This window comes from Schistocerca americana, chromosome 8, assembly GCF_021461395.2.
Source record: "Schistocerca americana isolate TAMUIC-IGC-003095 chromosome 8, iqSchAmer2.1, whole genome shotgun sequence".
NCBI classification, from domain to species: domain Eukaryota; kingdom Metazoa; phylum Arthropoda; class Insecta; order Orthoptera; family Acrididae; genus Schistocerca; species Schistocerca americana.
In genome coordinates this window covers 61,691,606-61,705,641 of record NC_060126.1, presented here as the reverse complement: position 1 = coordinate 61,705,641, position 14,036 = coordinate 61,691,606, and positions in this window count along the sequence as shown.

Sequence of the window (14,036 nt, the reverse complement as noted above, 5' to 3'; positions counted from 1 at the left end):
TGTAAAAATTTGTTATTATTGAAGGGATAGCCAGAAAGTTGCCCAGAGTACTGGAACAAAAAGGAGACAGTACCACAGAATAACTATGCAATCAATAACTGAAAGCAAACAACACGCTGTAACAACTTCAAGATGTGGAGCAATGAGAAAGAAAGAATAGACAGGCATTCTCCCCATCTCCTAAGGAATTCTTGCACTGTTTATCCTTGAATCACTGTAAATACTTGGGCATAGTTCTGCTGTTGATCCCCACTGCATTGTGGCAAAAATTCTTGCCAATACTTACCTCCAGAATGTGAAATTTGTAATACTGCCAACATGCATGTGAAAATAAACAAAACTGTCTTATCATAAGGGAGGAAAGGGAAATAGTTTGTCAAAGGTTAAAAAGCAAGGTCAGGTCACTCAGACCCTACAACGAGAAGGACCTCACCTGTGGTGTGACGAAGGGGAATGAAGCTGAAGGAGAAACTGTCAGAGGCAGTGACCTCTGTACCATTGTGTCTCTCAGCATACCACCTCAGCATGCCAGTGGAATCCTGTCATTTGCTGTATCATACTTGGGCAATAATTTCCACATCCTGTAGTAAAACTGTATTTTGCTTTATATTGAGAAGTCAGTGCTTTTTTTATTAATATTACTCTACATTTAATGAATACCTACTTTATTCATGTGTAACCTTATGATCAATAGTGGGATGTCCAAGGGAATTATGTCAAATCATTCAAGAGGTATTTACTTTGTTTATGCACTCATTTTTTGTTAACACTTATTTAAAGGTTTGACTGCTACAGTATCCATTTTATCAATTTCTGCTGTGTCCTGTAACACTGCTTTGCATGAAAACAAAAAACAAATGAAATAAAATATAATATGTTCTCTGATCAGCTTGTCAGTGTCAGATTACACTAAAGATTTCAAATGATACAGCAGAACTGTCATCACCTTTTGCAGTAGTTTTGAAACATTTGATTTTGTACTTCTCAATAAACCTGAAACATTCAATACAATAAGTTTATGTGAGAGCAGAATCAGAAAATCCTAATGACAGCTTGTGGCTACCGTGTTGTAATTTGGCAACAAATGTATTGGCAGATATGTTCAGAACGCAGCAGATTGTCATCCAGTTTAGACAGAGATCTCTGCTTCGAAATTAGGAGAGCAGAGATTTGTAAGCATCATGTCAGCTTCAGTCTAGAGATGATGACAAATATAGGAAGTAAAGGTGGATGAAGAGCAAAATAAATCTAATGAATAATATAATAAAGAAGTAGGAGGTATAGAAACATGGGAAAACGAACCAGTAAGTTAGAAGAGAGGACGAAAAATATTAAAAAAAAAACAATAAAGAAAAAAATTGAATAAGATATAATAAATTGGAAATAAACATAATTAAAAATGGTGGTGATCAGTGACATGAAACTGAGTGTTATTGGAGGTTGAATTCAGTAGGATCTTGGATGTGTGGATGTGTTGCAAGCAAGTTGACATATCTCAGATTCGGGATTGTACTCTGATAAAACTGCTTTGTGACTGACAGATTGCGGTGGAGGGGAGAGGGGAGGGGGAGGGAGGGGCAATGCTGCTGGCGTACAGCCAGCCATGCTTTACAAGTCACTGCAAGTACCTACAAAACAGGCAACACAGTGAGAATGTGGGACTCAGGAAAGAACTAAGGTAGGATGGCAACTGGCCTCTGTCACTCGTCTCGCTGAAACGTCAATTGCAAAGTAATTTTAATCAGAGTACAGGTCTGAGTAGGAGGATCAAATGGCTCTGAGCACTATGGGACTTAACAGCTGTGGTCATCAGTCTCCTAAGTAGGAGGATCCACACAACCTGTGTGGCATAGTGGGCACTCAGGTCTCTGAGTCATACTAAAGGCCAGGATCAGCAACTGGGTACTGGGTGTCTCAAGGCCTATGCCCAATCGTGTGCTCAGTCACTTTAGCCCATTATGTTTTACTTGTTTTCTTTATGTTTTTTTTGTCTCCTCCTCCCACCCCCTCTTTCTTTTTCCCCCCATCTTCTTTTCATCCCAGTTCTTAATTGCACTATTAATATTTCTCTTCCTATTAATTCCTCTTTACTTCCCACTCTGTTATCTCTGGGCTGAAGCTCACAAGTGTTTACCAGCACACAGGACTACAATAAATGTTTCATTCATTTTCAAAGCTCTACATTTTCTGAAATGTTGTGTGTGCAAATAAGCTTCATTGCACGCTAAAACCACGAGCTCACAGAGTTTCCATTTTGCACTGTACAAATCTCCTACAAGTGCCCCTGTTGTCACACAGCACATGTTCAAGTGTTAGTCATGTTCAATATATACCTACTGTAGCAACATTTTAACAATGGTCATCACAGTAGCATCTGATCTTTTCCAGAATTTTTATCAGTCCTTAATGTACTCTCAAAAGAAAAAGTCACGAGGCATTAGGTCGGACAATCTATAAGCCGAGGAACACAGCCTCCTCATCACCATTACGCCTAATCGAGCGATGCTCCACTGACAGGGAGCCCCATCTTGTCAGAAGATGAAATTCTTGTGGCAGGATTTAATTTCAGCTAGCACGCACCAGAACAGTGTGGGAGTGCTATAACATCATGTTCACAAAAGCTTTCCACGCCAGGTACACTAAGCACAGAATTACTACCAGTAACAATTGCAACTGTAAACCACCCATTACCATGAATAGAAGTATCATTCCTATCTGTACTAAAATTCAAACTACATCCTACAAAAACTGCAGGAGCTTCCAACAGAGCAGTCAACACAACTGATTTAACAGGTATTTTATTATTCTTGTCCCCAGAGACAGTCGCTATAGGAATATTTTCAATAGCTTTATATATGGTACTTCTTGCAATTGTTGAGATTTCCATCCATACAATCATGGCATAGCTCAGTAGCTCCATTCAATGCTGTTGGCTGTGCTGCAGCTGATCAGCAACTGATACTGAGATTGATGCTTGGCCAGTGTTAAACACAGCCAGCCTGTGTTGTATGCATGACCTTCATGTGTGTAAGCTCCATGCTTGAATCATGGGCAGCCTCTATGTAAATCTAGAGATGCTAGCTCAACTGCACAATGCCCCTCTGTGTTGCATAACTGCAATCAAGTATTGGTGAAGTAGCAAATAAAGATTTTGGGAAGTCCTATTACACTTCCACCATTTTGTATACACATAATAATCACCAGATTAATTCAGATGAAAGCATTTATGTACAGATAAGAGGTAAAGGTGTTTGTGAATATGTAAAAATGGTTGGTGATTGTACTGTATATTACCATAAATAAAAAAGAAAAGTACTCCAGGGACAGATGGTAGCACTTGTAGCTTATATTAAATCTTGTAGTTTTATTGTTGTCACAATAAGAAATTATGTTTTAAAAGTCTGAATTTCATAACAGTATTTTGTATAAAATTATTTCTTAATGTAAGTTTTGTCACAAGATTTCAAAAATTGAAACTTTTGATTTTTATGGCTGGAGTGGACATAGGATGTTGACCTGCTAAAGAGGTGCATTCGAGCACTTAAAAGATTGGAAATTAAGCACTGAGTTGTGGAGACAACCACAACTGTAACATATAGAGGCAAAAGGGGCTGGTCACAATTTCCTCACAGAAGAAAAATAGCTCATACAGCCTCATTTGTGATTGCTGTCATTCAGCAATGAAGCAACCTTCCATTTATCTGGTAAGGTTAGTTTCTGTAATGTGAGAGTGTGGGGCATGAAATTGTGGCACTTTAACCTTTCCAGATAAATGGAAGGTTGCTTCATTGCTGAATATCAGGTTGGAGGCCAAATGTTTATCCTAATGTGCTTCCTGCACTGTGGTGCAAAATTGAACACACCAGCCATACGCTTCTATTTTTAAGTGTTGCACGAGCTGCAGGCAATACGGTTTGAAATGTAACCACAATCACAAAATTTTCCATAGTGTCTGCTGTAGGCATTCCAAGTCTGTAGTTTGTGTAGACCTCTTCTTTTTTACTGCATGCTAAACTTTTCCTCACCCTTTCCACTGTAGCTTCAGGCACCCTTGGTTGACTGGTGCTTTCCTGTTCAGGGTCAACCAGTGTCCCTAAATTGTTAATACTAATGCACAATACTCTGCTTGTATGGTAGTTCTTTTCTATAATTCTTTCTGGATGCACACCACTTTGTTGTAACGGATAAACATCTCATACAATTTCAACACACAAAAAATTATTTTCTTGCTTTGTCACCATTTTGTCGAGACACTGCACTACAGCACAAACAAAGTGAGTTTATGGTTCTGTTCATGCAGCAACCATATCTGTACATGCTATATTTTGGAAAACAGAAAGATATGAAAATGAATGAATCATTCATAGTAGCCCTGTATTACCTTTGACTCATTATTCTCTCTGATACATCCCCCTGACCTCATATTAGATGCACGTCTATTGTCCTGTGGTCTGACTGAGCTTTTTAACCTTCCTCAACCTACTCCACTTTCCTCCATAAGGAACAAATAGGTTGGAAAACTAGGATAGTTTTGCATACGTTTGTGTCTCAGGCTACACACAAATATTTCTATGCTTATTTTATCACAACATGTTTTGGTTGCAAAAATTCCACCAACTAATAACAAGAAAATACAATTGTGTTAGGTTTACTTATGCAGACACTTAATGCACCACCAACAGACATTAGTTTCAGAAATACAACCCCTAGTCACAGAATTCACCATGTCACTAAAAAGAAGTAATTATGCTGGCTATGATGGCATTCCTAGCAGAATATAAAACTCTTGTATCAACTTGATATTATTACCCTTAAGCTATCTTTGTAACCAGTCAGTGTCTCTGGGCATTTTTTGACAGATTTTAAATATGCTGTGTGACTTCTACCTAAAAAGCAGAAGATATTCAAACTGACTCTAATTACAGACCTATATCACTCCTTCCAGTCTTTTCAAAAGTATTTGAGAAACTGTGCTATGATAGGATACTAATTCATTTAACTGAGCACAACTTGTTAACTACCTCTGTTTCATCCAATGACAGCTCAGAAACTGTAAAGTTTGTTGATGACAGAAGCATACTAATCAAGGATTCAAACTCAAATCTAGCAAAAATAGCTTAGATCACAGTTGAACAGGCCTACAAGTCATTCACAGCTAACAGTTTAAGTTTTAACTAATCTCACACACACTCATATTATGCTGTTTCAACAATAGTGACTCATCAGAAGCGGAGAGTGATTGTCACACACTGAATGAAGTACAGTGCATAAAAGTCCCAGTGGTTCAGCCAGAGAAAAAATGAAGTAAACACATGGATACACTAATCAAGCAGCTCAGTTCAGTGTGTTATGTCCTTAGAAGCATCTGTCATTATGTTGATCTAAACACAAAAGCAAAAAGGTTGAAATATCAGCCAACTAGTTGAAAACAAAAGTTTATTAGTATCTGACCTAGGTTTCAGTATTTCTAAAAATACCTTCTTCAGAAGAAGTGGGCCTTGTTACATCACATGATCCTGCATTAGATTAGTAATATATTAGATTGTAATATATAAAATTGACAAAAAAAGAATTTCCCAAGCCATGGCTTTAGATAGCAGCCAGATTACATATACCATAATTCAGAATGAGGTAGAGGCTCTTGTCAACACAAAATCGCAATATGAATCACAGGATAAAATATTTGCATTAGTATTTGTACATCATGCCAGAGTCTAAGGGCAACAGTTGGCCTTAGTCTCTGGCATGATGTACATGTACTCATGCAAATATTTTATCCTGTGACTCGTGTTATAATTCTACGTTGTCAACAGCCTCTACCTGTGGGCCTTTACTCGTGAGCATTAATTCTGAATTTAGATACATGTACCCACGTATCATGTGCCTTGCCCATGCACAGACATTCCTCTCTCCCTCATTCCTAGCAAGAAAACCTGCTGCCTCACTCCAGGCTGCTAGCTACCAATTCCCAACAACTCCTCTTGCTGCCTCCCACCTCTCTCCTGCCCCCCATCTACCCCACTAGACACAACATCCACCCTCCCCATTGTCCGATAACCAAAATGTAGTCCTGGCACTCTCTCTTTTGCTGGCACACTGTAGGGGCAAAGGTGTGCCTGTGCCTGTGCTCTAGTTCAACAAGAGATTTATTTAGAAATCTAGTAAGTTTTCTTTGTCTTTTGTGTGCACTTGTCAATGACTCAACTCTTCTGCTATTTGTTGGATGATCTCCTTTATTTCTAAAGTATTGGATTTAGTATTTACAGATGTAAAAAAAGATTTTCTTTAGAAAAGAACTTCATAACCAAATAAATATTAAGCTATTTACAACATGTAAACAGCAGCTATACAGGGTGAATAGTCTAAAACTTGCACCACAAATATTGTGGGAATGGAAAGTGCTATTGACGTGCCATGTTCACAGAATGGGATGGCAGTTAGTGGCTTGTACTGTTAGCCAATCAACAGATTGTAATAATACTTAGGAAGTGTATTTTTTGTGCAAACATACAATCTTTTTTTTTTTAACGGAACAGTGCCTACCGACATTAACAAACTAAAAGTAGGGTAAATTAGAATGTTGGTGATGTTCGTTGCAGGGTTCTAGTGCAAGTTGTTTGCAATATTTTATATCTTGAAAAGTTCCCACACTGACATTTGTATGATGTCTGTGGTACCGCACACTAAAGAACACCAAAAAGTGCATGCACTTGTTATGTGGATTCTGACCAGTAACAAGACAATTGATCATCACAGTTTGTGTTCAAAATGACCACCGTCAGTGGTAACACACACTTCCAGTCTGGTATGGAACAACTGCTGTACATGTGCTAGCATTCAAGTGAAGATGACTGACCAGGCTGCAGTAATATATCATTGCATAACATCGGGTGTAGTTGATAAGTCCTTGTAGACAGCAAAATTTCAGCTTTCCCCACAGATACGCCTACAGGCATCAAATCTGGGAGCAGGCTGGTCAAGGTACAGGTCCTCTACATCCAATCCAGTGACTTGGAAACAATTCATATACGCACGCTGAAGTATTTCATAAGTTATGGGCTGGACAGCCATAATGTTGGTACCACAGGATCTTCCTAGTTGCTAGAGACATGTCTTTTAGCATCCATGGAAGATGGTCTGTTAGGAGGCTGCAATACTTTTGCATGTTCAGCATTCCATCTATGAGCTGATGGTTCACTATCCCAGACCTCATGTTTACACTCCACGGACACTGACGTTCCACTTGATTAAAACAATGGAATTGTTAACAGACCAATAGTGCAAATTTTGGCAGTTCGCCTGGCCATGATTGGTAAATGTGGCTTTATCATTAAACTAGATACATTTGGAGTATGCTGTCTTAATGCCCATGTACAAAAGTTAACACAGTTCTCATATTCATTCCATCACAGCTCTTGATGGAGAGATATGTGATAAGGATGGAATGTATGTCAATAGAGAGTGCGTAGGACACTTGCCTGAGTCATGACACTTCTTCGTATGATTGTTTAGGAGCTAACATGTGAATTAACTGCCACAGCAACAAGAACATTAATTTCCTCTTCTTCTGTTGTCACCTGTTTCCTTCTGTTAAACTGTCTAGGTGTTACACTATCACTTTCACTTAACTGGTTCAAAAGATTGATAAATAATCGCTGGGATGGTTGACATCTATTGGGATATCTTGCCTTTTACACTGTACAAGAACAAACTGCATTCTTCTTACACTCTCCATACTCTATGAGCATGTCGGCTTTCTCTGCATTGGTAAACCACATTGCCCAGTTGTGACCTGCTGCTTGGGCTCTCGCGTACTGACTGACTAGCAAGTCACAGTGCACTCAAGGAATACATAAGCACAATTAAACAAACATAACAACATTGTACCTAGCAACTATGCCACAAACAAGTGTTGGTATGGAAACTTTTCAAAATGCAATATCACATAAACAACTTGCACTAGAATCCAGCAACAGACACCACTGACATTATGATTTACCCGACTTTTAGTCTGTTGATGTCAGTAGGCATTGTTACATTTAAAAAAGTGTATGTTTGTCCAAAAAATACACTTTCTAAGTGTCATTACAATCTGTTTATTGGCTAACAATATGAGCCCCTGACTACCAATCAGTTCTGCGACAATTGCACCTCAATAGTACTTTCCTTGTACAAAAGAATGAATAAATGATTAATGTAAACTCTCATATAAAGATGTGAAACAAACACTAACAAAGAGATAGTACTTACCTCAGCTCACTACAGCCGATAGATACACAAAACAGAACAGAACAGATGTGTATCTATCGGCTGTACTGAACTGAGGTAAGTACTGGCCAGCCCTTCTATCTCTTAGTTAGTAAAAGAATGAATAGGTGAGTGAAAGAGAGAGAGATGATTTGAAATCTGTGGTTTCTACAACTTTAGTTCAAAGATGTAAGTTAACCGTAGGTTCCAATAAATGAACAATATAACAAATCAGTGAAATACATTTTAAATCTTAACTGGTAGTTCCATATTTTTGCATGCTAAATAGCTGCAGAAGGACATTTGTCAAAGAGAAAACACAAAAGAATGACAAATGGATGATTTTTGATGACAGAAATAGACTGTTTGTAGAGAACAGCATGACAACACAATAAATAACTGACAAATTAAAAAATGACAGTCAGTGAAACTGTTATTGTGTCACAAATTGTGGTTGTCATTTACTAACAAGTAACTATTTTGTTGTGCACACTTTTTTCCCAACATGTTGCTTTTTACTTTTACCTGTATGAAAAGGAGCTGTTCCTCAGTCCTTCTCTAATGGAAAAATGAGGAAGGTAAAATTGATGGCCTTGAGGCAAAGTCAGTTTCATCTTATTTCTGTCCCATTTGACCCATTGTAAGTTCTAGTTAGTTCTGCAGTTTATTTATGTACATTATTAGTAAACATATTAGAGGAACATTTAAATCATCAAGTGGAGAAGAAATATGTGATGAGGGGTAGTGCAACAATTGAAATGAAAGGTGCAGTAAGTTGGATATGTCTAAGAGCTCCCTGGATATGCTAATTAAGTCTGAAATAAAAATGGTGGAAGCATCTAAAATGAAACATTTACTTATGGCAGAAACATGTTTCGTATCACTGAATACCAGTGACACACAATTATCAGAATTAGCCAGGGGACCAACATAATTTATGCTATGTGATCATCCACAAATTCTGGATCATGTAACAAGTGCATCAAAGATAGGCATGATCCCTCTGTTCATAACACAAATGGCATTACAAATCTCAATTTCTTAAATTTTTATTCAGTATCTATTCCATGTTCTTGGTGTATACAAATCAGATCTTCTTTAAATTCTCATTTTCACATTGTATCTACAGTTTTAACCACTTAAAGCAAGTTTCAACGCATTAGATCCAGTCTTCTTTTCTAATAATGGAAGCTTATTGCTCACAGGATGTGACAGCACTTTCTGGAGTTTCAAAATGGTAGCCACAAAGGTTTGCCTTGCCTTGTGGACTACATGGCAGTTACACAGAGCCACGCTCAACTGTACGAGTCTGCGGTGTCTACTGGGTCTTAATGTTTTAATAAGAGATCTACTGCATTCTTGGTGATATGGGTGGACAACATCTACATCCCTACTCTACAAACTACAGTGAGATGTATGACAAACAGTACTTCCCATTTTACCATTCACATATGGTGCACAGGAAAATGATGGCTTAAATGCCTGTGTGTGCACTGTAATTAGTCTAATCTTGTATTTGCCATCCCTACAGGAGCGACATGTAGGGGCCTGCAATATACAGAGGATACAGAAAAATGAAGACACTTTTTGATAGTTAATATCTTTGGAACAAAATGATATATTGTTGCAATTTTGTGTGGTAGCTTAGTTCACTGTATTCTCAGCAGATCACAGTACACATTTTCCATCAGATGACAGTGCAGCAATGAATGAAGTAAGATTGTCATTTGAGCAACACAAGGCAATATTGAAATGGTACTGGAAGCACGAAAACATAATGGAGGCACAACAGCAATGGAGTAATGTGTACAGAACTCAGCCACCTACACATACAACAGTTTATTGTATTCAAGATACATTTGAAGCTGATGGTACTGTTCAGAATGTGCGTAAGGAAAGGACTAGCTGATCAAAAACATCAACATGTCCAGCTTCCACTGCTGCTGTGTTGCAACATTTCGCTAGATCATCTCAGAAATCTGTGAAGCAAGATGAACTTGAAAGCAGGGTAAGCCGATCAAGCCTCTGATGAATTCTGAAGGCTGCAAAGTGGAAAGTGTACATTCCAAGATCACTGCATGCTATGAATGAGGATGACACAATTTGAAGGATGGAGTTTTGCAAGTGGTTTGAAGGCATACCCCGTGAGGATGAACTATTTGCAGGAATGGTTATCTGATCTGAAGAGGCATAATTCAGACTGAACGGTACTGTAAACCACTACAACTGCATGTCCTAAGCTCCTGAAAACCCTCACATTCATGTCAACAAATATGTTGATCTACTGGGTGGGCAATGGATAGGTGGAAGAGGAGTTGTTGAGCTCCCACCACAGTCTTTATACCTTACACCTCTTTACGTATGGGGGACCTTGAAAAATTAAGTTTATCAACAGAAGCCAACTAAACTGACCAAGCTACAAGAAACTGTCGAGGCTTCTTGTGCTTCTATCACACCGGCAACACTGACAGATGGAGTTCGGTTAACAGTTCAGTGGCATCAACGTTGTTTGGCTGCTAACAGGGGTCACTTATAAAACATAAAATAACTCCCCACCCCCATGCAAGAACTGCAATAGTATGTCATTTTGTTCCATTAATATTGACTATCAAAGTGAGGCTACATTTTTCTGGACCCCTCTGTATTCTTTTATTCCATCACTTTATCACTTAAAGCTCTTTCTTGAAACTCTGCAAGAAGGCTTTCACACAGTAGTTTGCATCTATTCTTCCAGCATTTGCCAGTTCAGCTTTTCAGCATGTACGTGATGCTCTACAATGGGTCAAACAAACCTGTCACTATCTGTGTTGCCCTTCTTAACATACATTTAATATATTCTGTTGTTCTATTTGGTAAAGGTTCCACATACTTGAGCAGTGTTCTAGGACAGGTCACAAAAATGTTTTGCAACTAGTCTCCTAAGTAGAGTGATTGCATTCCCTTAGTATCCTACCAATGAACTGAAGTCTGCCACCTTCTTTACCTATGACTGAGCCTACGTGATCATTCCATTTCATACCCCTATAAACTAATGCATCCAGATATTTGTAGAAGTGAACAGATTTTAACTGTGACTCATTGATATTTTAAACATAGGATACTAAATTTTCGTTTTATAAAGTGAACAATTTTACTTTTATGACCATAAAGCAAGTTGTCTATCTTTCCACCACTTTGAAATCTTATCAAGATCAAACTGAATATTTGTGCAGATATTTTCAGGCAATACTTCAATATAAGTATGTCACCTGCAAAGGAAGTCTGAAATTACACTTGAATATTCTCTGTAGCTTTTTAATATACAACATGGTCAGCATGGGACCCAATGCCCTTCTGAGGGCAACCCCTGAAATTATTTCTACTTTTGCCGATGACTCTCCATCCAGGTTAAAGCACTATCCCCTCTGTACCGAGACCTTGATCCATAGGTTTAAGGATGTCATCTGGGAAAAGCATACTTACAGTTTCACACGGTCTGTGGTTTCGGAGTCTGTGCAGGTTGGCATGGAGGAGGTCATTATTTTTTAAATAGATCATTACATTTGAGTTCAGAATATATCGTAAGATTTTACAACAAACCAGTGTCAAGGATATTGGACAGTTGTTTTGTGGATCACTTCTGCTACCCTTCAAGTAGACCAGTGTGACCTCTGCTTTCTTCAAACCATAGGACAAGCCTTTTTGTTCAAGGGATCTACAATATATTATGGTTAAAGGGGAGCTAACTCAGCTGAAAATTCAATAAACAATCTGAGAGGGATTCCATGGGGCCTTGGAGCTTTGTTCAGCTGTAACAATTTCAGCTGTTTCTCAATGACATGAACAGTAATATCTGTATTACTCATTTTTGCAGTGGTGCAAGAATGAAATTTAGGCAACACTCCTTGATTTTCTTTCACAAAAGAACCATCTTTGGACTCCACTGGCTCTCCTCTGAGATACCTGGAAAACTGAAGGAAAGAAAGTCACAGTATACCAGTTGGCTGTAACGGCCCCCTGGTCTTTCAAGGCAACCACTGCAGTGTGGATTGAAGAACAAGCCCACCATGTCCCTTTCAACAATGAACTGTGGAAGGTCTGGAGTATTTTACTAGTGAAGAATTGCCTCTCACTATCCTATATGGTGGAACAACAAAAACCCTCTAAAGAAATCTATAATGGCAATACACTTGTCTTGATGGTCAAAGAAATTTTATCCATCATCTCATGACATGTTCTGGGTAACCTCCTCCTCCTCCTCCTCCTCCTCCTCCTCAGATCCGAAGTGTGGAACATTAAAAGGAACATATTTCAATAGCACAGTGAAAGTGAGAAACATACCTAGTAAGAACAATACACCATATTGCATAACTTCCTGCTCCATTCCTTAATACCATCAGTGCCCAACTGATACTGGTGGTCCTTTTACCCAGAGACTACTCTCTCTCTCTCTCTCTCTCTCTCTCTCTCTCTCTCTCTCTCTGTGTGTGTGTGTGTGTGTGTGTGTGTGTGTGTGTGTGTGTGTGTGTGGTGAATGTACATGTGCTTTTTACTTCTGATGGACGTCCTGCAAAAGACAGACATTTCTACCATTATTTTTCATTGTGCCTGTCTGCAACTCAATGCTTGCTCTATGTAGTTAGTAGGAATCTATCCTTTAATATCACTGGCATCTTACATTGTACATTGAATAGCACACATCTGATGACTTTGGTGTAACAACTAGTAAGATAGGCAGAGTCCAAACAGGCAAGGGACCATACAAATATACTATATACTAGCCACCCAGCAAAATTATCCAAAAGCTGTGACCCATTAAAGATAATCTCGGCCTGACAGTGCTGGGGCTTATGACATTCCTTGAGCAAGCAGCATAAGTTTTGTGTGGTCAGTTTAGATGCACAGTTTGTGATCTCCGTGTCACCTTAAATGCAGGAATTTTGAGGTATCTGCAGTGGACAAGCACAGCCTGTTAAATAAACACAAGATTTTCTTTGAACATATAAGAATTCTTGCTTACACACTGAATGAGGGACACAGTTGAAATTAGACTAAGTGAAAACAACTTTAATAGACACACTGGCTATGCACTTAGCAATCCACTGAAGTGTACACTTGACACGGAAAGAGCACAGAGAAAGATTTCTTATAGTTCACTGCCTGGAGTGACTGATGGTGTCGCAAGTGACTCTGGATAATGTGTGCAAACATAATCTATGGATGTAGAGGATGACAGTTCAGTATGTGACATCTCCGTGATGTCACTGTGACATAATCCAGCCAATCAGATGCCATCCTCTAGATATAAAAGTGGGAGCCTGACCACTTTCACGAAAGTCAGATTTGCCCCTGACAATGATGATGATGGAAGTAGTCATCAAAAGCCTGGGACTTTATCCAGATTTGACATGGCAATTAAACAACTTTTAATCATAGGACTGTATCATGAAAAACTTTTTAGCCATAGTATATTATGTTGTACTATGTATGTTCAGAACAGGAACACAGCTTCACTACAGAAATCAAAGCTAAATTTTGGCAGTAGTAATAAATGCACTAGAGGTTTCTGAAAAACTAATTGGTACAGCAGAGGAATTGCACACATCAAAATATAAGAGAACAGTGAAAATATAAGATGCAAATCAGGATCAGAAATAAATGAGGTATGAACTAACGTTCAGAGCAGAGCAGAACACTGAAATTATTGGTAGCAGTGGGTCACATGTGCATCATGATTCAATGTTGTATAACAGCAACTGGCTAACCATTTTTAATTGAGGCTCCTGTTTCAGTGGTGTTTCACTCATTGC